This window comes from Eschrichtius robustus, chromosome 16, assembly GCF_028021215.1.
Source record: "Eschrichtius robustus isolate mEscRob2 chromosome 16, mEscRob2.pri, whole genome shotgun sequence".
Classification (NCBI taxonomy): domain Eukaryota; kingdom Metazoa; phylum Chordata; class Mammalia; order Artiodactyla; family Eschrichtiidae; genus Eschrichtius; species Eschrichtius robustus.
This window is the reverse complement of record NC_090839.1, coordinates 62,063,684-62,088,786: the sequence shown is the minus strand read 5'-3', so window position 1 is coordinate 62,088,786 and position 25,103 is coordinate 62,063,684. Positions and strand designations below refer to the sequence as shown.

At 46.6% G+C, this 25,103-nt stretch overlaps 1 long non-coding RNA gene across 1 annotated transcript in view; it reads right to left on the bottom strand.

Moving 5' to 3' along the window:
* Positions 1-2,083: 2,083 nt before the first annotated feature.
* LOC137750546 (uncharacterized) overlaps positions 2,084-25,103 on the bottom strand; it is an 85,221-nt gene continuing 62,201 nt past the window's right edge. The window contains exon 3 of the long non-coding RNA XR_011070477.1: positions 2,084-2,228. This is a non-coding gene — a long non-coding RNA (uncharacterized lncRNA). The remainder of the gene's footprint in view (positions 2,229-25,103) is intronic.

Below are 25,103 nucleotides of genomic sequence, written 5' to 3'. Positions count from 1 at the left end.
GGATGGATGGGTAGGTGTATGGATGGATGGATGGATGGATGGATGGATGGATGGATGGATGGATGGATGGATGGATGGATAGGTGGATGGATGGGTAGGTGGATGGATGGATAGATGGATGGATGGATGGATGGATGGATGGATGGATGGATGGATGGATAGGTGGATGGATGGATAGGTGGATGGATGGGTAGGTGGATGGATGGATGGATGGATGGATGGATGGATGGATGGATGGATGGATGGATAGTTGGATGGATGGATGGATAGGTGGATGGATGGGTAGGTGGATGGATGGATAGATGGATGGATGGATGGATGGATGGATGGATGGATGGATGGATGGATGGATGGATAGGTGGATGGATGGATAGGTGGATGGATGGGTAGGTGGGTGGGTGGATGGATGGACGGATGGACAGATTGGATTAGGTTGGGCTAGGTTGTGTCGGGTTGGGTTGAAGTGACTGGACTGAAGTTATGAAGGAAATGAATAATACCTTCAGAACTCTCAACAGCTAGTATCCTACAGAGGTCCGTCCCCACATCTCCCCCACCCCCACGCCTCAGGGTTCCTTCTTCCAGGGAACCCTAATGGTTCCACGCCCTAGAATGTTTCTTCCCAGCCCTCTCACTGCATCTCTCCATCATTTCCTCACTTCTCTTCTCTAGAGACTGCCCCAACTCTCCCTGACTCACCAAGTCAGCTTTGCCCAAGGATCCAAGAGGGCAAAGGGTTCTTTGTTCATGGGATGTGAGCAAATGGCTAGCTTCCAGCCCCCCGGGAAGGCTGGAGAGGGGCCACCTGCTCACCCATGACGGGTCTAATTAGAGCAGATGTTTTTCTCCATGAATTACAGAGCTTGGTTCTCCTCACCTGTGCCCTCCTCTGGAACAAAACAGTGGCGCCACGATGGAAAGTGAGCTCTCTCAGGGACAAGGTTGTGGGTTCTACCTCTGAAACTCCTTGTCCTCTAACCAGCTTTCAGTTCCAGACTCAACTGACCCATAGAGGCAAACCCGTTTCTCAGGAGCAGCCCTGAAACCCCAGGACTCTGGGGAACACAGATTGAAAACCTTTGCTCTGGCAAGAGAGCACCACTTGGAAGATGGGAATACAGAGGACCAGAGAGGGAAAGTGACTGCCCCGTGGTCACCTCATGAATCAGGACTGGGAGCCGGAGCCCCGACCTCCTCCGTCACAATACAATAGTGAATAGTGGCACTTTGCCACTACACCACTTCAACATGTCAAACTTTGAGTGATTTCCTTGGACATCCCTGGATGAAATTCAATACCATGTCCGAGGGAGTTGCCCTATTTCAAGCTCATTTAGCATTCAGCATCAGTTGGAGCTGATTAGAGTTCTGATTATAATGCTGAAATCATTTATACTTCCAACCTTTAGCAATTTAGTATCAGGTGGGCATTCGTCAACAGGGACTTAAAAGAAATTGTAAGCAAATCATAACTGAAAGGAAAGTTCACACACACACACACACACACACACACACATTTACATACACATCTTTCTTTCATTAGCTTTAATTAGGTTGGCCCAGATTGATCTGGAAAAATTTCCAGACCCACAATGAATTTTTCTTTTATGACTGTGAAAATCATGAGGTTTTTCAGAGAATGGGACTGCAGAGATAAATCGAGAGAAGAGGCAGCTTTGGGCTCCTCCAGCAACAGCAGGGAGACAAAGCCCTTGATTAAAATCAGAGACAACAGCCAAAGTCAGACAAACATGCAGTCTGGATCCCATTTCTGTCCTTCTCTCGCTGTGTTACCTTGGGTGACTTACTCACCTTCTCTGAGCCTCCACTTTCAACCTTGCACACATACCCCATCGCACAGCTCATTCTTTGCTAAGGAGCCAGATTTTTCCAAGACATAAATGAATCCAGGCACCCATCTGATTAAAAGCCTTCAACATCTTCCCATTTAAGTGTAATAAAACCAACACTCTGCAATGTGTCCAACCTGATTTTGCCTTATATTGTCGTTGTATGTTAGGATTACATTTGGCTACATGTAATAGAAACTTAAATATATTTGCATAACCAAACAGGGGCATATTTTTCTCACATGACAAGAAGTCCAAGAGTGGTCCAAAGAAGCTCCAAAATCCCCTTGGAATCCCAGGATCTTTCTACCTTCCTGCTCAGCCATCCTCAGAAAATAAGAAGCCTCTTGGTCATAAGATGGCTGCTCCACCTCCAGGCTTCGTGTCCAAGTTCCAGGAAGAAAGAAGGAAAAGAAGCAAAGGAGAAAAGGCACATGTCAGTTCGGTCTGTCCCTTTTTATCAGGAAAATAATAACTTCTCTTTAGATTGCAACTTACAAGTCATTGGCCAGAACTATGCCACATCACAATGGTAGCCTCTAGGGGGCCTGGGAAGCCAAGTCTGCTTAGATGTGCCCCTTGCCTTCCGAACAAAATCAGAGTTTTATTGATAAAGAAGAAAGGGGGTATTAAATATTGAGCAGGCAACCAGCAGCACTTGCCATACGGCTCCCATTCTTACTCACAATATGCCTGCAGTGGGCAGAATTCTGCAGTGGGGCCCCCTGATACTCACAGCCACTACAACTGCCTCCCTTTGAGGATGGGTGGGACTTGCCTTGGCCAGTAGAATAGGGCAACAGTGAAGAGATTTTGTAGGTGTAATTAAGGTCCCAAATCAGTTGACTCTGACTTCCTCAAAAGGGAGATCACCATCGGTGGGCCTGGCTTAATCAGGTGAAAGCCCTTACAAGAAGGACTGGGATCTCCCCGAGCTGAGAGGTCCTACTTGCTGGCTTGACGATGTAGACAGTCGTGTTGAGGAAGCCCATACGGCAAAGGGCTGCAGGGGCACTCTAGGAACTTCAGACTCTGGGACCCGAGAGTCACCTCCAGCCAACAGCCAGCAAAAAGCCAGGGTCCTCAGTTACGTATCCTTAAGGAAACAGATGCCACCAACAGCCTGAATGAGGTTGGAAACAGATCCTTCCCCAATTGAGCCTTGAGACAAAAATGCCATCTGAATGCAGCCTGGTGAGACCCTGAGCAGGGAACCTGGCTAAGCTGTGATCAAACGCCTGACCCTCTGACCCTCTACCAGATAATAAGCCGGGGCTGTTTTAAATGGCCAAGATTGTGATAATTTGTTACTAAGTAAGAGGTAACTAATATAGCACCGAACACTAGGGCCTCCTCCTGACACTTGGTTGTGAGTACTCCTCCCACCTCAGGGCCTTCACCCTCACCTCCTCGTCTTACCTTCACTGCTCTGTCTGCCAGGACCACCCTTTCCTCGCTCTCTGCAAAGCCAAGCACCCACCTCCTGCAGGTTCCGGCTCAAAACCCCACATCCGAGATGCCTCTCTTTATCATCCATCGAACCATCCCTCTTGCTGCCGCACTCTGCTCCACTGACCCTACAACCATCTAAAATTATCTTTTTTTATTTATTTAATTCCTTTAAATTGTCATCTCCTCCGATAGAATGTCAGCTCCAGGAGAGAAGGGAGTGTGCCTCCACGGCATGTAGAACAGTTCCAGCCATATGGGAAACTCAGAAAACAAATCATCCTCTCTCCACATTCCCAGCCTCCTGGTGAAGTTCTGAGGCTGCTGGAAAACAGGATTCCCCAACCCACCTCAGCGCAACACACTTGCGAATGTTCCATGAATATAGCCGAGGGCACTCCTGGCCCTTTGCTCTCCCCACAGCCTCCCATCTTCCACCAGTCCAGTTCTGCGGTCATCCAGAGCCTCAGCCCCTCAGCCGTATCCATTTCCTCCCTCACACATTTACCCTTATGATAGTCAGTATTTAACTGTGAGTTACTGTCTCACAAGGGCTAGCAGGAATTGTTGGGCTAATGTCCAGTGTAAATGGAAGATATCCTAGAAATATAAATACAACTTCCTTGTTCATCTTCCTGCTGTGTCCTCACATGACAGAAAGGCTGAGGGGGCTCTCTCTGGGGCCTCCTTTATAAGGGCACTAATCCCATTCTTGGGGGCTCTTCCCTCATGACCTAATCACCTCCCAAAGGCCCCACCTCCTAACACTCTCCCACTGGGGACTGAGTTTCAAAATAAGAATTTGGGGAGAACACAAACATTCAGTCTATAGGGACATACTTAACTATATCTCAAGAACAAATGCAAAATAGGACATCTTTCAGAAGAACAAAAGCTAAAAGCTTGAACCACCAGTACACGAACTAAAAGAACTTCTAAAGGATATCGTTCAGGAAGAATGAAAATGACCCGGGGTAAGAAGGTCTGAGACAGAAAAAGAAATGGCACAGTGGGGCGGGAGATAACACCTGGGTAAGTCTGGAGAGTCGTTTTCATAAAGTGAAAATAACTGCCTAACGGGTAGGTTTAATGAAAAGACTGAACTAAAATCCTGAGCCACGAGAGCATGTAAGTTAGCAGGGAAATGACTCCGGTTAAAATACTGCATCATCTTTGTACGTTCAGGCAGAGCAGGGAGGTGGCGACAGTCAAGGTATCCACCTTAAGATTAGGACGTTTCACGTGCATAGTAAGTTTCAAAGTTAACTGTTTAAAGAGTAAAAACAGAGGCTATAACTTTCATCCCAAGAGAGAGAAAAAAAGTAAGATGAAAAAAATCGTAGTTTTTTCAGACCAGAAAAGAAAACATTATAAATATTTCAATTATAATATTGCATATTATAATTATATGCGATATTATAATTATAATATGTAATATAATATATAATAATTATTATTAAAATGTATAACGTATTTATATAAATATATTTTATATTAACATATAAATTATATATTATATATAATATAATATAAAAGTATATATATATGAAACAGGACAAATAGAATTCAAAGAAGTTAAAATGAGAGAAACAAGTCCAATTATATTAATATTCACAATGAATGTAAATGGAATAACCATCCCAATTAACAAGATTATCAGATTGGACTGGGGAAAAATCCGCCTATCTGCTCCAAAAAAAAAAAAAAAAAAAAAAAGCTAAAACATAAAAACATAGAAAGATTGGAAGTAAAGGGATGGTCCACAAAGATACATCAGGCAAATACTAGCAAAATAAAGGTGGAGTGGCCATATTATTTAGTACCAGACAAAATGATCTGTAAGTCAAAAAAAGACCGATTAGGGATAGAGAGGGTGACCCCAGAATGGTAAAACATTCACTTCACCAGGATGACACAACGCAAAGAATACAGGCACTTCATCAAATAACTTTACAATATACAATGCAGTGCTTCTTCCACCTTTGCTGGTTGCAGGAAGAAATGACCTTGGGTGTCCAGGGCAGCCCTTGGATTCTGTGTCCCCAGCCTGTGCAAAAGGTCCAAGGAATGACAAGCCTTCCTCATCTCCCTGGTTATGACTCATTCTTCTTCCCTTGAGAAAGAGGCAGCTCGGGGTCAAAGCTGCTTCCCCACTTGCTTGAGAGGGCAGGTGTGTTAGGATGAGTCCTTACTTTATGGGCTGGGGCAGAAACACACAGAATAAAGGAGCAGTTCCCATTGGAAAGGCAGAAATCCTGACTTCGTGGAACCCAATATTTCTCTAATTTTTTTTCTTAACACCTTCAGATCTACGGAATTTGAGCAAACAGCAACCTGAGTCAATTCTCTCATTTCAAAGATGAGGAAACGGAAAACCCAGGGAGGTGACACGGCTTGCCCTAAGTCACGCAAATAATATGTGCATATCGTCATTAATATTCACACAGTGACCCACAAGAGATTTTGAAAACAAATGAATCTAAATGTTAAAATGGCAAATTCCCCCTGAAAAAAGAAAAAAGCCTCTATCAAACAGCCCTGATAAATTAAAAAACTCACTCCAGTAAGTCTGCTTTGCCTCTGCAAAGGACCGGCAAACAAGAAAGCTGTAACTAGCCATGCATGGCATTGAGATGGCAGATAGCTGCTGACTCTGGTAATTCGTCATCGAATTGAAAGCATTACATATGGGAAGAGCAAAAATCTAATTCCAGCTCATTTCAATGAGAATTGATCTAAGAGTTCATTACACAAAGTAATTTTTACTAACACAACTTTGCACGTGTCCTCAAATGAGGATTAGACTCTCTCCTGATAGCTGAAACCGGTAAGGTGAAATTTGCATATAGATGATGTGACACTAAGTTGCAGATTCCTTGTGTTCACCTTAACAGGTTTGGTTGTTTGGGGGGTTTTGGGTTTTTTTTTTTTAATGTTTGCTTAATGTTGCAGATGAAGGAGAGAGAGGGCTGGGAAACCAGAGTTTGGGGTTATTTTAAAAAGGGATCTCAAATCCAAGTTTATTTGCCTCTAAGAGCTGTGTGACCTTTGTCATGTAACTCTGCTTCTCTGAGCCTGGACTTCTTCACTGATGAAGAAGATCTCTGTCTCTCAGTTGATAATTTAATAAGGAAATGGATGTAAAGCACTTAGCACAGTTTAAAGTTCTTGATGAAAGGTAGCTTTTAAAAAAGCTTTCCAAACCCCAGTTTACTAGTCTGTGATGTCAAGATAATAATACCTACATGGTCAGGTACGATTTAAAGAGTGAATGTGTGTGGGATGCAATTACTGTTAGATCCAACCCCCATCCCTTTGGGTGGGCTTGAGTGAATGCCTCCAGGATGCAGACGCCCACGGCCTTGTGTCAAATTGGCATCAGCGCTGGGGCTCAGACACTTGGACCCAGAGACACATAATTCCTCAAGCAGAGGAAACAATTCTTCTGTCCCTTATTAAATAGGCTTTCGGGACTCAAAGAACAGATCTCTCGCCAAATTCAGAAGTTCTCAACCTTAGCTGTTCCTTGGGATCTTCAGGGATGGGGGTGGGCTGCTTTTAAAACCCCAGTACCCAGGCTGCCCCCAAAACCAATTAAAACAGAATCTCTGGGCAGGGGACCCAGACATCAGTATCTTTATAAACGCCCAGGTGATTCCAGTGAGCAAACAAGGTTGCGAACCACTGGAGCTAATGGGAGAGAAGAGGGCGCCGGGGTGCTAATCATAGAGACGGGTTTCCCCTGCACTTAGGCCCCAGAACTTCTGCTAGTAGCTTGAAGGGTAACGTGATCAAAAGACGAAGGAGCCAGAGTTTTTGCCCCACTTTCCAGTAACAAAGAAACAGGGAGTTCTGGAGAACAGGACTTTGTGGTTAACAGAGAAGGTCACAAAAGTCTCTTTAGATCATAAAAAGGCCTGATTTCAGTCTGTGCCTTGGTCAACAGAAGAGAGAAACAGAAAAGAGAATGACTCCCCTTCTTTGACTTTTGTCCTCCGAGACTCAGCACCTGTGAACCCCCCAATGTGAAAGGGGAAACCATCCGTGGCTCCATGTTCCTGCAGTGGGAGGTGGGCGGACATGGGTTTGAGGGCAGTGGGGAGCCTTAGAATGTTCTATGCACATGAGTGATCTAGTCGAATTGACCTTTCTGCAAAGTCACTATCACTACAGAATAAAGACTGGATCGGATTGGGTGTGTGGCCAGAAGCAGGAAGACCAGTTAGGAGCTGAGGGTGGGCCCAAGGTCAGACATTTCTAGGACACTGGTGCTCGAACCTGAGTGGCCTCCGGATTCCCTGGAGGGCTTATTAAAAAACAGACTGCCCGACCCCACCCCGGAGTTTCTGACTCAGCAGCTCTGGAGCAGAACCTGAGACCCTGCCTTTCTAGCACGTTCCCAGGTGATGCGGACGCCGCTGGGCTGAGAACGCCGAGCACTGCTGCTGTCGACGGCAGCGATGTGAAGGGGAGGTTGTTCAGAAAGAAGCTTCATGGTTCTAGGCTGGCGGTTCTAGGTCGAAGTTTCATGCTGGCTCTACATTTAAAACCACCCAGAAAGGCTGGGTCCTAACTCACCCCCTACATCGATTCGATTGGTCTGGGGTTAGGCCCAGACATGAGCATTCAGAAGCCCCCAAGTGATCGCAGGATGAAGTGAGAGGTGAGAACCAATCCTCAAAGTGTGACCCGTGGACCAGCAGTGGCAGCCTTACCCAGAAATGCAGAGTCTCAGGCTCCATCCCAGACCTACAGAATCAGCCTCTGCGTTCTAACAACATCTTCGGGTGATTCCTCTACACGTGAAAGTTTGAGAAGCACTGATACATATAGCATTGGCCCAAAATGGGATTCCACAAGCAGCTGGAAGCATGGGGGAGATGAAGTCTAGTCCCCAGGGTGAAAACCGGAAACAGAGAGAGGAATCCATTCTCTGGGAAGAGAGAAATCCATTCCCTTGGTCACATGAGCTATAATGACCTGCGCTGTGTGCCCAGCAGGTGCTGAGTGCTAAGGGCAGGCACCTGGCCTCAAGGCTGTCAAGACATCAAAATAAGAAAACAAGAGGCCTGGAGATGTTACTTTGAAGCTCCAAGGTGCTTCTGATGACAGCCTGGGTCAACCACACTTAAGCTGAGACAAGGACTTCGTCCCAGCACCCGGCAAGCCAGGCACCTGTCTGGTCCTCCGTAAACTGAAGGAACACCGGACTCGGCTGCTTCGCCGCAGGATCACCACCAGCAGAAACGCGCGAGGGCCCGGGAGCTGTAAGGGGCTGGAGTGTGCACGAGGGGCCTGAAGCCTGTCGTGCCCTTGGGCTGGATCTAGAACAGAGGCTGGCAATGCTCTGAAAAGGGCCAGATGGTAAATATTTCAGGCTTTCCAGGCTGTGCCGTGTCTGTCGCAGTGACTCGATTCTGCCCTTGTGAAAACGGGAAAGCACCACGGACAATCGGTAGACAAATGGACATCCCTCTGTGCCAACCAAACTTTATCCACAGCGACAGGCTGAGGGTGGATGCGGCCCACGGGCTGTGACCGGATCTGAGTGAGGACGAGGGGAAAGAAGCTGAGACGCAGCCTCCAAGGTGGGTCGGAGGTTGGGAAGAGGCCACAGGAGGCCTTGGCCACCAGGCAAAGGAAGGGAGGCCTTGACTCAGCAGTGAGGAGGTGGTGCAGGACTTGGGACAGCAGAGTGACGCCAGCCGAGGCCGGGAACTTGGCAGAGGTGTGCGAGGTGAGATCAGGAGCTGGGGAGAGGGCTGATGGTGGGGGACAGTTAGGGGATGTGGGGATGGTTCCCAAGAGAGCTGAGCAACAGAGAACCAGAGCAAGCAACTGCAGAGGAAGCCCGGCAGGGGACATACGCTTTGGTGACGATGCACAGGGCTAAGGGGAGGGTTGGCGAGAGGAGAGTTGCTAAGTGTGTTTCTGGTCCCTGGGGTGATGGGTCCCTGGGGTGATGGGGAGGATGCTGTGGCCTGAGACAGGGGAGCTGGCGCCATCTGCGGGCGGGTGGGGAGCCGGACCTGGGAGCTCGGGAAGCGTGTGGAGCAGAGCCGGACCCACAGCAGCTTGTCGCCTCCGTCACACCTGAGCACGCAGGCAGCTGGAGAAGACATTCAAGAAAAGGTTAGAATACAGGGCCTTGCTGAGGGCTGCTGTGCTGCAAGATGCAAATCTGGGAGATGGAGCTTGCTCAGGGCTGGGGGTGAATCCCAGCTCCCTGGGGTGAATCCCAGCTTCCTGGGGCTGACTCCCAGGCTCCCTGGGGAAAAAGGTACCGCAGAGCCATGTCCTCCAACTTCAATGTGCCACAAAAGCCCTGGAGATGCTGTGAAGGAAGATTCTGGTTTGGTGGCTTGGACGGGGGCCAAGTCGCTGCATTTCTAACAAGCACCCACGTTACCCATGCTGCCGGCCCAGGACCACACTCTGAGAAAGGAAGCCTGGGAAATCGTTCCAGCGTCCCCCTTGCCACCGTTGTCTCCCAAAAAAGTGCAGTGAGGCTCTTTAAGTTACAATTTGTTGAGTGGCTATTATGTGCCAGATGCTGGAGATACTGAGAAAGGAGCCAAAGCAGCAAAGATTGGAGTCCTTGTGATGCGGCAGGCACTGCTCTAAGAAATTCACATCTGTGACTCGCCTACTCCTCACTATGGGCCAGGAGGCGTTTCCACTAGTGGCCCATCCGCCATACACTTAGCAACACGAGAACAGGCAGGCAAACTCCAGGGCCAAAACTCCATCCCTCAAGCTCAGAGGGGGAAGCAAGCGGCCCCTCAGGGCAGTACCATGAGTCCCAAGCTGGCGCACTCTCCGCCAATCGAGGTCACCTCTCCCGGAAAATTCAAAACTTTAGTTTTGAAGTTCTTCGATTACGACGCTGGACCCAAGGCATAAGGAGTGTCCTAAGTCCAGTGGGCTGGGGGCTGGGACACCGGCGCTCAGACGATTCTTCAGCTTTGCTTCTAAAGCACGAACTCAGCTCTTAGAAGAGACACCTCCAGGGAGTATCTCCTGCAATGCAAATAAATAAATGTCCCCAAATAAAAGGGGGATAATTTAGGGGAGAATTTTGTGGCAGGTGAGTATTGCATGGGCATCGTTTTCAGAAGCGGCTCTTTGTTACGGTCCTGGGGCGCGGTCCCCGCCGCGCGTTGCGATGCTGCCACCTAGTGGTGATGGGGAGACCTGCTGCGGAAGTCGAAGAGTCCAAACCCCCGAAGCGACAAGGGGAGGCTGCATCTTATTAACACCAGTCTGGGCGGTGGCTGTTTTTAGCTGGGTCTCTCCTTCTGTGCCACTTTCATCATGGAAACTGGCTCTCTAGACCCAAAAAAAGCTGCGACGTGCTCTGCAAAAGCTGTTCGAGGGCCAATTTTAGCTGCATTTCTTGGAATTTGGGCTCCCAGGAGGGAGGAGGGATGTACAGTTCCCAGGAAGTTCGGTATCTTTTTAAAACTAGTACCTGGAGACCAGTTCTGGCTATGAGAGGTGTGAGATCATAGATCCCCCTGGGTTCCAGCTTCTGCAAAGGAATATAAATTTGGGTGGGGGGGTGGGGGGGGGCCGTTAGCAGCAGTCACTGTGTCCTGGGAGGTTTACTGTGTACTATTAAGAGCTTTCTTTACTTGAACCACCTCACTGATGCCTCGAAATAACCCTAAGAGGAAGCATATAGTTACACCCATTTTACAGATGAGGAAATCGAGGCTTGGAAAAGTTAAGTGACTTGGCCAAGATCCTAGAGCCGGTAACTAGCAGAGCCATGATTTGAATTCTAGAGTCTGTGTGTTAACCCAGAACCCAAACAAAGCAATGGATCAAGAGTTGAAAGTCCTGGGTTCGTCCACACTCTGCTGCCAGCTCACTTGACACTGGAGACCTGGCAAGGCACATCGGTTTCCTTTTGTGGTCAACCCCAGTTGATGGCTAGCAACACACAGAAGGAGTTTGAGACTTGCTGTGATTGATTAGTGATGTCTGCCTTGGGTGTAGGAGTGGAGAATAACAGCACACTTAGCCTAGGCTTGGGATCCTGCTGTGGGCAATAGAGAGGCATTACAAATTTCTGAGCAAGGAGTGTTTTCATGAGACTACTCAGGTCATGGTGTGCAGAGTGGAGGTGAGAGCAGAGAGCCTGGGATTCTATGAGGCAGTATTTTCTTCCAGATGTGGAACTGGGCAAGAGGCAACCTACCCAGTAAACGTGATAAAATATTTTTACTGTTTCCTCCACTTCTTAAATGGTTATTTTAACTCTAATAATCTCATGCAAGAGCTCCAAGGAACTCTATAGACACTTTCTCCCCCAACTATCCCTCATTATATCTTGTTCTCACATAACTGACTCATTAAAGCTCTTGGGGGGTGGTACGGCAGGGGTAGCAGACAGGCTCAAGGAATAACTAGAATAAGCGAGAATGATTTGATAACCACCTGGTTAATTTTAAATGACTACCCACGGTGCTGCAGCGTTGAGATGTCTTCTCTGAGGGCTGCCTATCTGAGAGGTGGGGAGCGAGGTGGCCAGTAGCCAGAGGCCACCCCCAGATGTCCTCCACACATAGCACCACCGGCTGATCAGCACCTCTGCTGTTCAGAAAACAATCCTTGGTGGCCAAGTTGGCTTCAAGGTATCAACAAGATGGACTAAAATCACAAAACCGAGATGCTGGAATGAATCTTAACACATTCCTTTATCAAGTGTTTTAAGAATTTCTGTTATTTGCCCAAGTACCTTAGAGGTGGGGGGGTCCATCTTCTCATTTCATATTGAATCCCTCCTACAGCATCCATAGTGAACCACAGTAACTAAGGTGTTCAGAAGCCCAGCATTTTCTCCTCCATTCCCTACTTCTATAACAGAAGCTACTCTCAACCATTGATGTGGACATAGGACCCAGGTCAGACCTGGCCACACCCACACTGACTGCTCTCTAGGGGTGGGCATATAGCCCGAGCTGAGCCAATCAGTGTCCTCCCTTGAGGCATTCTCTTGCTGTCAAGGTTGTTAAGCTGGGAGGATATGGAGTCAGGACTGATGGCCACCATCCTCCCCATTATGTGGACCAAACAGTGGGAGAAAATGAAGCCAGCACAGAGAAGCAGGTCCAACCTCCAGAACGGATGGTGTCTGCAGCTCCTCCTTCAATTCTGTGGACTATCTGAGAATTCTTCTTGACCGCAAGAACCAGTATATTTCCTCCACTGCCAGTTTCAGTGGGGTTCATGTCACTTTCCATGTTGTGACATGATACACCATCCCTGGGTCTCTCTCTCCTTTTCTTGATCTCCTCCAGTGATGGGGGACTCGCTGTCTTGACATAGCCCTTCTTCTCTGAGACACTTTGCCAGAAAGCTTTTTCTTAGAAGGAGTCAAAATTTGCCTCACAGGGCATATACGTATACACATATACACAAATACAAACACATATATACACGTGTACATACACACAGAAATGCACAGACACGTGCAAGCGGATGCACACATGTGACAGCTTCTATATACATGTGTAACATACACATACATGTATAGGTACATGGAGGCACATTCATAAACACACAAAGACCCACATACGTGCACACATATACATACACACAGAGAGAGGCACACAGATACACAGGCACATTACATCCACACATATACACAATTACAAGTACATATAGACACATACACATATACATATACACAGCTATGTGCATACACACATACACAGATATGTACATATAATATACACATGCATACAGATACACAGACACATCTGCACACACAGAGACATACATATACACATACATACATGCACAGAGATGCACACATGTACACACTATACAAACACATACCCATACACTCAGAGACATGTAGAAATACACACACACACACACACACACATACACAAAGACACAGAGACACACACATACACTCAGAGACACAGACAGACACACAGAGACACACATCAGGGCTCATTACATAAGCTGCTGAGGACAAAAGAACCCTCAACTCACGTCACACGTCACCTGGAATGATGACCCCACACACATTTTGGTCCACTCTCCCTCTTATACAGTTTTCAAACAATTTTCCCTGCAAATAAGACCCACCCCCCAAGTTAAAAAAACCAAACCGGTATTTACTGCCCACCTCTCACCACCTTCAGGGCTGGCATTGGCTTCTCCCATCACCATGGAAACCATGACACCCCCGGCACTTGCCATTCAAAAAGTTTGTGCCCTTCAAACCCGTACAAGAATGTCAAAATGACCTCGATACCTTCCAGAGGGGTGACCCTCATTTTGAAGGCAGTTCCAAGAACTCCCTGAAGGGAGAACGCGGAATGACTTTGCTGGCCACACAGTGAGTCACCAGGAAAAGAAGGCAGTGCTGCCAATCTGTGTGCCTGTGGAGCCCTATTTTTTAATGCTGCAGGCAGTCCTGACAAGTGCCTTGCTTTACATCCTCAACAATTGTCTGTTAAAACATACAATCGAGTTCTACTTTGTGTGATGTCCCTGATCAGTTACAGCGTTTTACATCATAAGATGGGCCTTAGGAATCAATTCTTGATTGATAACATGGTGCTTTTAAGAAATATGGGTGCTCTGAGGCTCAGAGAAGTTAAGTCAACAGCCTAAGATCACACAGGAGAGTCAGGATTTGAACACAGGTCTGCCCCTGAGGCCCCCACTTCAGAACTCTCCCTTCCTGGGATTGGGTAGTTGATGTTTTAAATCTAATGCAGGACCCTTAGCTCTTTCTTCATGTCCTTGAGAGGCCCTCACCCCAAACTCTACACTCCACCCTTCCAAACTGCTTGCATTTCTCTGCATATTCACTTCCTAGGGCTGTGATAACAAAGTACCACAAACTGGATAGTTTAAACGACAGACATGTACTGTTTCGCAGTTCTGGAGGCCAGAAGTCCAAGGTCAAGGAGTCGGCAGGGCTGGTTCCTTCTGAGGCTGTGACGAGGAATCTGTCCCATCCTCTAGGGCTTCTGGTTTGCTGGCCACCTTGCCATCCTTGACCTGCAGAAGCCTCACCCGGTCTCTGCCTCTGTCTTCACATGGCCATGACCGTGTGCCAAGGTGCTCAGCGGCTGGCAAAGGCCTTTTGGGGGTCCCGGTCCAAGAGAGCCCTCTGGGAAGACCTCCCAGGAAGGGGCCCAGCTGGCAGCAGAGGGAAACCCTGAGGACACTAAACCAGGGTCCTGGGGATTCGACTTCCAAGGCTGCAAAGTCTCTCCATGCAGGTGGGTGACGCAGGTAGAGTGGCTGGTGCCTGAGAGTAACCCTGTGGCTCTGAGGGGCGAGCAACGAAGGTCTGCTCTGTCTCCAACTCGTTCACTGCACGCACACTCACACATGCACACACTCACACACACTCACACACAACACATACACACATATACACAAACACACATATACACAGACACACCACATACACTCACACACCTACACACAGACACACACACATGCACACAAACAGAACACACACAAACCTACATACACACATTCACACACACACAAGCACACACACAAACAACTTGCATACACATAGGCATGCACATACACACACAAACACACACACTCACACACACAAATCTGCATACATACATTCACACACACACATACACATATGCACATCTAAACACATACACATGCATGCACCCCTCCTCTGCCCATGCTATGCCAGCATTTCTCAACCAAGATATGCTGCATTGCAAGCAGTCGTGAGGTATATTACCAAGTCATCTATTGCTAATAATAAAGTGCCAAATGTTGCAAACGTATGTACGAATAGAGTCAAGGTTATTCCTATGAAACATCGGATTCACTCATTGCATTCTGATTAGGTGCCCTCTGTGGGAGAGGAAAGGAGGGAATTTACAGCTGGAGCATAAATGGGGGTCTGTCCACAGGTGATGGAATAGAAAGCCTGGCACAGCCTCTCTGGACCCCGTACCCCTATGAGAGACACACAGAAATGCCAAACTCTCTTCTTCATAACAGACACAGATGCACAAACTGGGGGTGGTCCTGGGGAAGGAAAGGAGGTACGCATGGCCAGCAGAGATCAGGAAAGATTCCCAACCTCACCAGTGACCCAGAAATGCAAATTAGAAAGAGGAGACACCACTATTCATCTATCCAATTGACAAACCATGTGCTTTTGATCCTAACAGGTATTGGCAAGGGTGGACGGGTGGAGATAGGGTTTCCCTCAAACATGGTGGAGAGGGGATATAATTGATATGGCCATCTGGGGGGCTTTGCAGGATCCGGATGCCATTACCTTTCTGACCTCAATTCCTACTACTCTCCCCCTGCTTATTCTGTCCTAAGATCTCCTTGGACTCACCAGGTATGTCCTCACCTCAGGACCTTTGCATTTGCTATTCCCTCCGCCTGGAATGCTCTTCTCCCAGCTTTCTGTACGGTTCATTCCGTTTAAGTCTTTAGTCACATGCCGCATGTGTCCCTAGCCACACATCCCCTCCCACACACATACACACACTTTCTCTCTTTCTCTCTCCCTCTCTCTCTCTCTAACCCTCTTCCCTGCCTTCTCTTTTTCCATAGCATTCACAAATCACCGGATATACATGTTTTACATATTTTTTGTTATCATCTGCCTCCTCCTAACACATGCCCACAAAGAATGTCAGCTCCAAGGGGGCAGAGATTTTGTGATTTCATCATTCCCTACTGTGTCCCCAAAGCCTGGAGCAGGCCTGGGCTAGATGGGCAATACATATTTGCTGAAAGAACTAAGATTTTAAGTTCAGTTAACTTTTGATTCCACTTTTAAGATGCCATCTGTATTTGTCTCCTATTGTTGCACAAATTATCAGCCTAACACCCACATGTTCGCTCCCAGTTCCACAGGTGGAGTTCAGCTGGGCATGGCTGGAGTCTCTGCTCAGACTGAAATCACCGTGCTGACCGCTGTGTTCTTCTCTGGAGCTCAGAATCCTCTTCCACTCTTATTCCTGTTACTGACAGAATTCAGTTCTTTGCAGTTGTAGGACTGACGTCCCTGATTCCTTGCTGGTTGTCAATTTGGAGCTCTCTCAGCTTCTAGAGGCCACTTGCATTCCTCTCCACACAGACTCTGCATCTTCAGGAGAGCACAGCGTGTCATACTGTCTCATGCTTCCGATCCCTCTGGCTCCCTTCTGCTCCCAGCCAGAGAAAACCCTCTGCTTTTAAGAGCTCATGTGATTGGATTACGCTCACCTGGATAATCTTTATATCTGAAATTAACTGACTTGGGGCTTTAATGACATCTACAGCATCCCTTCCAGCAAAACCTAGATTAGTGTCTGAATAACCCGGGGACTGGAATCTTGGGATAAAACCTTTCTGTGCCTCTGCTTCCTCCTCTGTAAGATGGAGATGCTAATAATACTACTACCCCACAAGGACTGTGTGGATTGATTAAGATAACGCATGTAAAGTGCTTAGTACTATGTTGGACCAAAGGGTATGCTAAATAAAGAGCAGCTGTCACCATCACTATTATTATTACTATTATCATCATCATCATCATCAACAACATCACTGTTATTTCAGATGTGCCCATGGGGTTTCCTTATTCCACAGGATATGTGCCAGTATGCCAGGATTTGGTATTTCTGTACATCCAGATATGACACGCTTTACTCTGCTGTAGATAGAGATATGGGATGTCTTTACTGTTATTTATACCGATAAGGCAAGTGTCACTGTGGGTTACATAGACAGCGATCAGCCACTTTACGGCTATTTTTAGGCAAGTGTCTCTGGATGTTATGTACACAGTTAGGATCTGTGTCTATTTACTCCTCATGAGCCACAGACCTGGCAGGTTTGGGTTGGTTGCCTATGCTTGGCTCACGCTGCTGACATAGACAGTGATGCAATCTCAGAAAAGACTGAAAAAGACTCGAGACATAACAAGAGTAATGAGGGGGTTCCCTGGATGCAGGACTGTTGGTCTGAAAACCAAGAAAGTCCCAGGCAAACCGGGGCAAGTTGATTACCCCAAACACAACCTGGGCAGGCGTTCCCCAAGCACTGCTCCTGCATACCCCACACAGGCAACCGCATAGGAGCGCGGACTCCAGAGTCAGGGGTCTGGGCTCAAACCTCAGCTCCACCCCTTCCTGGTCACATGGCTTTGGCAAGACCAGCTGCTCGGTTGTAAGATGGAGCTAATAATAGAAGCCGCCTCAATGGTTATGAAGATTAAATGAGTTAATAGATAGAAAGCGCTTAGAATCACGTCGAGCCCATAGTAAGCGTTCAGTAAACCTTCGTGATTATTGTTATATCTGCCAACACCTCTATTATCTATTTAAATATTTTTTATATCTCCACACTCTTAAAAGGCATAAAATGCATTTGTTGTAAAAGGAAATCATACATCTCTACCCTAATTGGAAAGCTGGTACTGTTAGCCATAAGTAGAAGGTAACTGGAAACATAAATGCAAAACTATTTAGCAAATAGAAGCAGCTCAGGCCCCACTGATGGGCGCAGACACCCTTTGGAAACCCAGATGTTCTGTACGAGTGGAGACAGGCTCAGAGACAGGGAGGGACAAGATGAGGGTGAATCGGGGCTGAGAACGGATTTGTGACAGGTCTGTGGACGCTAAACACGTCACACAGTGCCCCAGGGCCATCAAGAAAGAGCCCTGAGGAAGCATTTGGTCCTTCACAAAGCAGGTATCTAAACTGCCTCTACTCCGTTCTCACCTAAGTTTATCCTCAGCGGATAGGTTAGGGTTGCTGTTAGGGTCCTCCCTGCACTGACTCTGCCCCTTAGGACAAGGCACTTCACCTCTCTGAGCCTCAGTGATCACCATCTGCAAAATGGGCATTGTGATGCCTGCTTCTCAGGGTCCCTAAGAGGATCAGGTGGAATAAAGGTAATAAACATACTCTGTGACTTTCACACCATTCCAAAAACGTTCATGTTTACCATCTGGCCTTTTCAAACACCAAGAATCATTCTATGGAAGCTTTTCGTCACTGGGTAGAAGCTATCTCCTTCCCCTAACCTCATTTGCCTGGATAAACTGTAAAGGATATGTAATCAGAGAGCTCTTTAGAAGGCCAAGAATGAAGGGATGTTAATTTTACCACTTTTAGGTAATTGGTTTTTTTTTTTTCCGGTACTTGAAAACCTGGGCTCCCACTTAAAAGTACTTGAAACGTTGAGCTTGAATCACAGTATGAACTTCAAGTGACAGACTCGTAATACAATCAGGATAGCTCCTCATTCTCTCTCATTATTGAATAATATGTTCATTAATAGCTCTCCCCTTCCTTTACCATAACATTCCCCTGCTAAAAATAAACATAAACACCAAGACCCAGGATGACTGAGAGCTGAACTCGACCTCAGAGTGGCCAGCGGCAGCACTGTGGGCACGACCAAATCCAGCCTGGGGCCACCTCTCTGATCCTCTCATCGGGGAGCTCTCACCCATCAGGCCATGTAGAGACATCGGAGAATGAAAAGCTTCACACGTATTATATCTGGTGTCACCCTCACCACATCTTTGCAAGCCATGCATTATTACCAGGATTCCCCCATTCACAGATAAAGAGACTGAGGGTCAGAGAGGTCCCTTGATTTGCCCACCCAAGCCAGAACCGTGAGGAAATGTTAGAACCAGATGCAAACCCTGCTCTCCACCTTACAAATGTGGGTGACAGTGTGTGTGTCCTTTCCCACAAAATAGGTAATCATCTGCGTCCCCTCCTCCCCCTCCTCCTGCTTTCCTCCCTCCTCTCTCCTTCCAGCGTGGGCACTGAAGGCAAGGAAGGGGGTCCTTCCTTAGGATGATGACAGATTGACTGTGCATGTCTATGTGCTGGGAGCCGCTACCCAGGAGGGCTGTGCTTTCTCCCTCATGGGGCTGAAATTGTCTTTGTGAAAGAGCTGGGAGTCATATAAATAGCTCAGGTACATGCCATCAGCCACCTTCAAGCTCTGATGTTACCTTCTCTTCCCCTGAGATGATTCAGGGACTCGGGGAACAAAAGGCCTCAACTTGCAGGAGCTTCTGTCCCATGACAGTGAGGACGCCATGTCCAGAAACCGTCTTCATCCTGCTCCTGGGCTCTCCCTCACTCGCCCCGTGGAACCATCCTGGTCCATTATTCCCACTTCATAGAGGAGAAGCTTGCAGGGCACAGCAAGGCCTGCCCTCCAGTTAACAGATGGGGAAACTGAGGTCCACAGAGACTGCATCAGCAAACGTGATGGTTAATTTTGGGTGTCAGCTTGGCCAGGCTATGGCGCCGATTGTCTTGGTCAAACACTAGACCAGATGTTGCCATGAAGGGATCATGTAGATGTGATTAACATCCACAACCAGTTGACCTTGGGTGAAGGAGCTTGCGCTCCATAATGCAAGTAGTTCAGCCAATTAGTTGAAGGCCTTAAGAGCAAAAACTGAGGTTTCCTGGAGAAAAGGGAGTTTTGCCTCCAGACTGCAACATAAAAACTCTGCCTAGGACTTCCCTGGTGGTGCTGCGGTTAAGAATCCGTCCGCCAATGCGGGGAACACGGGTTCGAGCCCTGGTCCGGGAAGATACCACATGCCACGGAACAACTAAGCCCGTGTGCCACAACTACTGAAGCCCGCGGGCCTAGAGCCTGTGCTCCGCAACAAGAGAAGCCACTGCAGTGAGAAGCCCGCGCACCGGAACGAAGAGTAGCCCCCGCTCGCCGCAACTAGAGAAAAAGCCCACGCGCAGCAACGAAGACCCAACACAGCCAAAAATTAATTAATTAAAAATTAAAAATTAATTTAAAAAATTAATTAAAAATTAATTAATTAATTAAAAAACAAAACAAAAACAAAAAGCTCTGCCTTAGTGTCCAGCTTGCTGGATTTTTGGACTTGCCAGCCCCTACCATTGTGTGAGCTAATTTCTTAAAATAAAATTAAAAAAATTTAATACGTACATGTACTTAAATATAGGTTTATATTTTTTAATATATTTAAATATATAAATAAATATAAATAGATATATATTTTTATACACATACACTAGTGGTTCTGTTTCTCTGGAAGACCCTGACTAATAGCAAATAAAGACAGACAGAGACTAAGAGGGTGGAGAGGACAAGAGCGTATATATGCATGAAGCATGTTCTATGTGCCAGAAGCTCTCACCCATATTATCTCGTTAAACCTTTACCCACCACCCATAAAGGCAGTTTTCACCATTCCCCAGACTCAGGGGGCCTACGTGACTTTCCTAGGGACCCTACCTGGGAATCAATCCCATGCCATCTGCCTTCATTATCCACACTCTCCATACACTATCCTACCAGCAGGAGGATGGTACCTAGGAGTCTGGGCGCATCATTCCTTTCCAGGATCCCAAGAGGAATTCTTCCTCAAATCATACTATGAAAAGTCATCAAGGTCAAACACCAAGTTGAACTTTTTTTTAGAAAAGATGGAAAACCCAACTCAAACTCTCTTAAACAATAAAGGGAACATCTTCTTTCACGTGTGGGAAGCCCAGAGGCAGACCTTCACACATGGGCTGAGAACGGGGGTGCCAACAGCATCACCAGAGTCTCCACCAAAGGGTCCCCATCGCTCCTCCAGATGGCAACTTTTCCCAGCTCTACACCGCGGCCCTGGAAGCCTCCAGCTTTCATCACCTGAACTGCTAGCAGCTGCTATGGTAAGAGAAATCCTCCCCTACGGTTCCAAGCCTTGGGATTGTGGCTCTTGGGACTGGCTTGGCTCTCTTCTCTCTTGCCTGAACTAATTGAGATGCAACCCAATAAGGTGGTCAAGAGCCATACTGACAAGGTTCAAACTCCTGCTCCATCACTTACCTGCTTGGGACCTTGGACAAAGCCTTAACCCCTCTATGCCTTCATTTTTCCATCTGTAAAACAGGGCCAATAATTGTACTTCCCTCAAAGACTCGTGGTGAGGATTACATGGATGAACATACATTTATAAAACGCTTAAACCAGTGGCTAGCACATAGTACAAAGGATATGGAAGTGACTGTTAATTAAATTACTGGAGGGACTTCCCTGGTGGTCCAGTGGTTAGGACCCGGCGCTTTCACTGCAGAGGGCCGGGGTCCAATCCCTGGTCGGGGAATTAAGATCCCACAAGCTACACGGCACAGCCAAAAAATAATAATAATAATTAAATTACTGGAGCTGGGGGTTGAAATGTGCTAACTTGACAGGCCTGGGGTGCCTACCCTTATTTGGAAACTGGATCTGCCCCAGCTGAATGGCAAGGATTAAAAGAGGCAGAGGACGATTCTCCGAAAGGAAGTGGATGTGCTGTTAGCAAAAGAGAGAAGAATGGAGAGCAGAAAGGCCAAGACAGCTGCTCCCTGGTAGAGTGGCCCCAGCGAAATGTCACAGTACCTGATTAGTTTCTTTCCTGTTGCGTACACACCTGAGGTCAAAACCGCCTTAAATTGGAAAGATAAAAAATATCCTAATTATGTGCAAGAATAAAACGGAGCAGGTACTCTGTCCTACTGTTACAGCTTTCTTTGTGTTTCTACCCACCGAAAATGAAACCAGTGAAATCAGCCATTTAAAATCTACCTTTGACTCAGTCGCTCATTCAACAGACATTTAATGAGCCCACCAGATGGGTTTCCCTGAAACTAACGAGGGTTAGGCATCAGGGGCCCTCTCTTACATGGGTCCCTTCCAAGGCCTTCTACCTAATTTGATATTTGTAATTGTAGATTCTGTTACCTAAAGAAGGCTCCTCAATTGTATAAGCTTCAGGCTACACAAAACCTGGATTTGTCCTGCATGAGCTCCTATTAAGCGGCAGGTACTACAGGTACAGAGATGAATAAATGATGATCTGCCTTCAAGGAGCGCCCTCTACTGACGGGGACTGAGAATGAGCCTGAGGATCATTTCCCAGGGGAAATATTTGCTATCTATTCATTCATCCAACGAACCAATACGTTTTGAGCATTCCAGGATGAGAAGGCAGGAAAAGACTCTGCTGTCAAGGAGCATATAATCAATCAATCAATCAATACCAAAAAAATGAGTAAAAAGAATAGGATGAGGCAGTGAAGAATGACTGGAGGAGTTCTTTGGGTCATTGGTCAGGAAAGGCTTCTTTGAGGAGAGAAGCTGGTATGTAAATATGGAGACTGCAGCTGTGCAAAGAAGGGGGCACAGTTCCAAACAGAAGGAACAGCAAATGCCAAGGCCCTAAGGAAGGGGTAACCTTAGTGACTGAGGGGACAGAGAAAAGGCCAGGATGGCCAGCACGAAGTAAGACAATGGGAGAGACTAACAAGATGAGGTCAAAGAGGTAGGAAGGGCCTAGATTACGTAGGACTTTGCTGCCAGGTGAGAGGGTTGTATGTTGGAAGTGGAAGCCATCAGCGTTTTAGGCAAGGGAGAGACATGATATCACTAACATTATAAACAGAGCTCTGGCTGCCGTGGACAGACCAGATTGTTGAGTGAGAGCAAACAGCAGTCCAGTGGCTTCTATCCTAACCGTTGGCAAACATCCTCAAAATTTTACAACCTACCGTTGTAGGTTGTGGGGAAACAGACTTTGCAGGTGTTATTGGTGGGAATGCAAAAGGGCACAACTCCAGCGGAGGGGGGTTTTGCAATATCTAACAAAATTACATATGCATTTAACCATCGACGCATAACCCCACTCCTTAAAAATCTATCCCAAAAATACACTGGCAAAAAGACAAAAAAAGAAGTGTGCATGCGGCTATTCACTGCAGCATCATTTGTGACGGCAGACTGGGAATCACGTATATTGGGGCATTGGCACGAGCTGGTTGAATTAATATTAAACATTGACACAATACCATCCACTGCTCTAGCTGCTAAAGGAAGGTAGAATGTCTTACGTTCTGCTCCAGAGTGGTCCTCACGATGTATTATCAAATGAAAAAAATCAAGGTAGAGAAAAATGTGTATGTTATGCTGCCATTTACCTAAGAAAGAGGTGGAATATGAACACATGTTTTTTAATGGGAAAATAAATCAAAAACAAGAATAGCTACCTACCAGGGGAGGGAGGAAACAGTTAAAGAGGGGAGAGAGAGAGAAACTAGATTTCAATGAATAAATTGTGTAAATTTGACTTTATAATATTATAAATATTTTGTATACTAAATTTTTTAAAAAAAAATTTAAAATTTAAAATTAATTCTTTTAATTCCTAAAAATTGAAAGAAAGCAAAATGAAACAAATGAGCCTCCCCGTATATTGAGTTAGTGGCATAACCACGTGGAAAGAAACTATTCAAGTGACTTTTAAAACGTAGTGATTTTAAAACATCCCTAGTAAGATATACATTAAGGCAAAAAAAAAAAAAAAAAAACCCTCAAACTGTTTTCATTAATCAAATCACCAATGGCAGTGTTGCTATCGTTTCCCTAAGATTATTCTTTGTGTGTTATGGAATAAAGCAAATGAGTAATTATGTTGGTTTCTTTGGGAGTCAGGAATTTGGATATGGAAGAAAGAAGACACTGGTATAAGACTGAAGAAGTTAAGTAAAAGCCTGCTGGTCCTGAGTTTGGATTTGAAGTCTCAGCATAAACTCAAGATGTATTTTATTTAAAACAAAACAAAACAAAACAACAAGGCACCTCTAGCTCCCAGACTGTGGTCTTTAAGTACCCTTCCCCACCAAGAGAAGCCAGGGATCAACGCACAAATGGCTGATTCCATGTCGGGAGCAGAGAATAGCAAAGAATAGAGGCAGAGAAGTAGAAAAGGAAATTATAAAGTAGCTGCCAGTGAATATGTGGAAGACCAAGAAAGTGAACACCAAAGCCAAGAGAAAGAAGTGTTCTAAGAAGATGGGAGTGTTGAATGCTAGTGGGATGAAAAGTAAAATGACAGCACTGCTGACCATTGAATTTGGCAATCTGGAGGCCACCAGTGGCCTTGACAAGTGTGGTCTCAGTGGAACAGCAGAAGCCTGATTGGAGAGGAGAGAATCCAAAGTATAATGATCAAGAATACCAGGAAAATTATAAGATTGTTTCAGAAACGTCTGATGAAATAAAAAAATAACACAGCCAAAGGAAACAGATCCAAATCCTGCCATCTGCATACTCACCTCTAATAGGAACCTGGCATTTAGAAAAGGTAGGTGAAAAGGACAGGTACTTTTCCTTATGCTTTTCATCAAAACGAAGGCGTCATTTCCGCACATGGAGATATTTAAGCAGGGGAGCATTATCCCGGCCCCCCTGACCCAGGTGAGGCAGTGCGCACTCCATCTCTGAAGGTGATTAAGAAAGGAAGACTATCCTTCAGGGATGCTAGAGAGGTGACCCAGCTTTGGGTTTTGAAATAGGGCTTTACACGCCATGGGCTCCCCAGAGCGGGAAAGTGACGTGGCCTAGCAAACAACAGGGGCTTAATAAATGTTCCGGGCTGATCTGTGGGTCTTCCCAAGTGCCTCCCATCTCCTCCAGCTCCAAGATCTTGTAAGTCCATGGTGTCTGTTTTGGATAAAAGAACTCCCTATTTGGATTCCCATGCATGGAGCGTTTCTCCGGGTATTTCTCTCCACTGGCTTCTCCTCCACTCTATCTACCAGAGGGTCTCCTGCACATTCTGCTGCCAGGATTAGCCGCTGAAAAACAAGCAAATAGGGCCCTTTTATTGACACCAGCAGCTGCACACTACAGCCCAGGGCCTGTGTGCAGGGTGCAGTCATGTGAGTTGTGAAGCAAGCCCAGAGCACATCTGTGCTTCCTTCTCTTATTTACTCACAGAGGCGGAAAGGGAAAATG